Raw genomic sequence first — 4,608 nt, 5'->3', positions numbered from 1 at the left:
ATAAACGCTTTTCAACACATGCCAGAAAATGTTTAGTGTGTTCCCTAGTTGGTTGTGTAACACAAAACGGGCAGAACTGCACTCCATTAAAAGCAAGGAACATGAACTAAAGAAGGACTGAGGATTGGGCGAGCTGGTGGTGATCCGTCGTATTAACAACCAGCGCTGAAAAACACAGACATGAACTAAGTATAGCTAAGAAACATTCCCATACCCGCTTCTTAGTTTTGGTGACTACTGGGATCCTTCGTATTTTGAATGAATATTCAGTCATATTCCCCCGTATGTGCCTTCCCGTAAGTGAGTGAAAATGCATACCACAAACAATGACAGCACATGCGAGACAAAACTAGGACGATTTTGTTTGAGCACATAAATGGTCGGAAATGAAACGGCGCTGCCGCAATGATTTCAGGTCCAAAATAATTCTGGTCACTCGAGTGCCTTTATAGCGTGCCGACATTTCACGGCACGCGACTATTTTCCCATTTCGCCGCCATCGGAAACTGGAACACCAACTCGGAGGCATTTGTCTCGCGCTGAGCGGCAAAATATAACGTACTAAACCGGGTACGGGCGTGTGGTCCAGATTCGTGAACAAGGCCGGTCATCATTAGGTTTAGTGTTTCAATTTTCTTGTTTAAGGAATAGAAATTTAACTGAAATGACAGCCCACATATTTTGCACGTGGTTGACCACCGCAGTGACTAAACAAAGGCCTGAAAAAAATATCAGCGGAAAAGACGTCGTCGATACCTTTTTTCTGAGCAGCGCTCAGTATACTATGATTTACTGGCATTTTTATGTTCTCGTTAAACAAAGCAATGCGCAGTACCACTGTTTAAAATGCCGAGAATCCGCATAAGCAACTGCGTACCTATGCAGCGTGCACTGAACGTGCTGCTCGCGTCGACCATCCGAGGTCGTTTATTGTCAAACGAGGGGCGGCACAATCACTCGCGATCAGCACTTCGATGTTATAATTAACAACTTCACGTAGAGTAAGTAAGTACAGTAGAGTAAGTAACTAAAATAACAATGGTCGAAAAGAACTAGTACGCACATGTGGGGTCGATTGATCGCATGGCATCCCTGATTTATTCCCAAAGCACAGTTTTGTTGATATTCTTCCTATAATCATTGGATCTTACGTTCCACAGGAGTGGCCGCCTCGCCACTTCATCAATCAGATGCTCACTGAAAGACGCGCGCGTGGCTTCAAAAGAGCGATGAGCGGACATTTTCGATGATTCGATGTGCGCCCACGTGCGCGCGATGCAACCAAAACACACTTTGTGCTTGATGCTCCCTCCGCTTCTGCCAACACGTGACCACACTTGACGTGACGTCACGATGCTTCCCATTGGTTAGTCGCAGCCCGACCACACCGACGCTGCGAAAAAATTCCAACCGGACGGAACTCGATCGCAAGCCGTCTGCGACTAGACCGACGGCCCTCCCCAGTCGCAGACCGACGGGATTCGCAGTGTCGCAGGCGAAAATCGCATGCATGTGAAACGGCCCTCAGTCGTGTGGCCGCGTACACCGCCTCCGTTTTCTGTCAAAAACGCAACGGTCAAATTGACCGCCTGGAGACTGTCACAAAAAGTGTCAGTTAGCGGCCGCATTATTAGGTTCGCAACGTCACCACTTCTGCCACATCCGTGACGTAATCTGCAGCCACCCATGACGCAAAAGAGCAAAATGGCCGCCGGCCACGACCGACCAATAGGAGCGAGGCTAATTGACACCTTTCGACAAGTTTTATGCGAAGCATATTGACGTAGGTTTCGGGCCTTCGCGCGACGCCCGGCGGTGGCCACCATTGACCCTGAAGTGGGGTCACGTGACATGACGTCACGTGATGACGTCACACAGGCTGCAGATGGGGCCTCATATCGCGCCGTCGGTCGCCTCCCGGCGGTGGCCACCATTGACCCTGAAGTGAGATCACATGATGTGACGTCACGTGATGACGTCACACCGGCTGCAGATGGGGCCTCATATCGCGCCGTCGGACGTCGCCCGGCGGAGGCCTCCACGCTTCGGTCCGCGCCGTCGCGCGCGACGCGGCGGCGGCGCCACCATCGCTGCATCACGTGATATGTGACGTCACGCCAGGGATGAAGCGGCGCGCGCCCGCCGTCGCGTCAGTCTCTGTGCCCGCAACCGCGCCAGCGTCTTTGCGCCGGGCGTGCATGCGGCAGCTGTTTAACATGCTTCGCATCCACTGGGCTTAACCTTGATAAGCCTCCAATTTTTTGACAACTTTGCTAATTGGCAGTTGCGTAATCCGGCCCCAGGTACCAATTCTTAAGCCTTCTATTCAATTTGCTGCAGCAGTTGCAACACCGCTTTACGTTAAAATACATATACTAAAATTGGAACGATACAGAGTTCAGCAGGGCCCCTGCGAAAGGATGTCACGCAAAATCGTGAAGCGTTCCACATCTCTGACCGGGAGCGATCTCCGTTCAATCACCATGTCTGACTCTTCATGCGAGGCATCCCCGGAGGTTTGATTGGCTATGGTGGTAGCAGGTCTATGCGCATTGAAGCGAAGTGACGTGCAGAGGCAGTGTCGCGTCCCATGCAGCAGCTTTCCAGCATATATATAGTCGGCGTCCCTCTGTTCGGCTGACCAGCGCCCTCTCCAGCGACTGGCCCTCTCTGTGCGACGTCACTACGTGTTTCACGCGAGGGGCGTCACCTCCAGTCGCCATGGCGCCGTGGACTCCTTCGAAGGCCCTAGCCGTCGATGCAGTTGTCCCTGCGGGGACTAGTCCGTAGACTATCGCCGAGGCGACAGCCTCCGTAGTTTGATTGCTGCAGGAAGTGTGCTGTGTGCCGCAAATGGGCGCGCACTCATTTCTAGTCACTGTCAAGAGGCAGGCCTCCATGGCTCTGATCGTCGACGCCGGCTGCCTGGTCATCGGCAGCGAGCGCGTTCCCATCGTTCCTGTGGCTGCACAAGTTACCATCGTGGCCTGCCTTTTCCTGCCCTCGTATGTTCCCAACGAGGCGCTCGTCCAGGTTCTGAGCCAGTACGGAAAGGTCCTCTCCGTCACCGTGGGCCAGATGGGATCACGCCGTGGGTGCTAACCGGTACACGGTTCGTCCGCCTGGAGGTGAGCAGCGCAAGCCCCGTTACAAATTACCAGAAGGTTGCAGGCCACCGAGTCACCTACCGTGGAATGCAACGTGTCTGTCGGCAGTGTGGCTCTTCGGGCACTTCAGGGCGCAATGCACGGCGCCGACTGACGGCTGCGTGCGTCCCTGTCGGCGTTGCGAAGACGGCCACCCAACGGTGGCGTGACTCGTGCGCCGCTCGTACTTGGACGCGACCACCAACGCCTTCCACCCGCTGGCACCACCGGCGGCTACAACGGCGGCCCCCTCTTTTCACCCTGCCGTGGCGTAGGAGGCTTCATCGCCAACTGAGGCGCAGAGCTTGGCCCCTTCCCAGGCCGGGCACGAAATGCGCTCTTATGCTGACGTGGCCCTCCTGCCGCCTGAGGCTGCAGCTAATAAGCCTGCGGCTTCAGTCGTACCTGCGGGTGATGCAGCGGCGCTTTCTACTGCTGGTATACCTGCACGGCTTCCATTGATGCAGCATCGGGTGCTCCTGAGGGGATAGCGCGCACTTCTCAAGTGCGCTGCGGACTGGCTAGGCACATTGGTCGGGTCGAGAAGCTTCTGGCGCTTCGGAAGGATTTGCAGGCCCCGGAAGTCGCTGAGCGCGACTCATCGCCAGCACGCAGTCGGTCCCTAGTGTAGCGCTGCCTAGACCGTGACACAGACACCTCTAGTGACATATTTAGCCTCGGTGTTGATAGTTGCCCGGAGTTCTCATCCGACTTCAGCGAGTGTGAGGCTGACATAGGACTTTCACGTGATGTGAGGCGTGGCTTCACCTCGGCGTCGGGTTCGGATGGTGGGCATGACAGTTCCCAGGAGGAACAGCCTCCAGAGAAACCCCGGCCGTCCACTGGGGGGCCGGAACATCAAGCCTAATGTGAGCGCGTGGCGCCCTAGAGGTGCCGTGTAGGCGAACACAACTATGTAAATCTCTCCTAATTGAAGAATGGCAACAGATTTCAAATTACGTACATTAAATGTACAAGGATTACGTAGTATTCGTAAGTAAGCCGAGGTAAATCATTTGGCATGAATGATTGGTTGTGATTCAAGAGACCAATTTTTCCGCAATGTCCGGCGTAATAGCCTCTAAACACCGTTTCAAAATGGACTGCTTCTTCTCCTTTCCCACCACGCATTCGGGTGGAGTTGGGGTAATAGTTCTAAACAGAGCTCTTCTACGAGACCGTCACATAATATATGACGTGTTTGGCTGCGTTTTAGCCATGGACTGCGTTTTTTTTTTCAGGTTGCGCGTCTCATATGTTTACGCGCCGGCTAACTCAAGCCACAGTAATGGCTTTTACAAACGTTTGGGTGTCTTCTTCCTCGATGGGCGCCACGTAATCATAGTGGGAGACTTCAGTTGCGTCCTTGACACCTGTGCTGATGTGCGAGGCCCTGGCTGGGGTCGGTCGAGCTGGATAGGCGCCTTATACGGCAGTTTTCGCTGGTGGATGCTCACGAGCT

At 54.1% G+C, this 4,608-nt stretch overlaps 1 non-coding gene and 1 pseudogene across 1 annotated transcript; both read left to right on the top strand.

The window, feature by feature from the left end:
* The first annotated feature begins 2,353 nt into the window (after positions 1-2,353).
* On the top strand, positions 2,354-2,455 carry LOC144099626 (U6 spliceosomal RNA). Its single transcript, XR_013307450.1, has one exon. It is a non-coding gene; the product is annotated as a U6 spliceosomal RNA (small nuclear RNA).
* Positions 2,456-2,721: 266 nt separating this feature from the next.
* On the top strand, positions 2,722-3,316 carry LOC144098200 (uncharacterized; annotated as a pseudogene).
* The last annotated feature ends 1,292 nt before the right edge of the window (positions 3,317-4,608 follow it).

This window comes from Amblyomma americanum, chromosome 7 (genome assembly GCF_052857255.1).
Source record: "Amblyomma americanum isolate KBUSLIRL-KWMA chromosome 7, ASM5285725v1, whole genome shotgun sequence".
NCBI lineage: Eukaryota > Metazoa > Arthropoda > Arachnida > Ixodida > Ixodidae > Amblyomma > Amblyomma americanum.
This window is presented reverse-complemented; position numbering and strand designations above follow the sequence as displayed.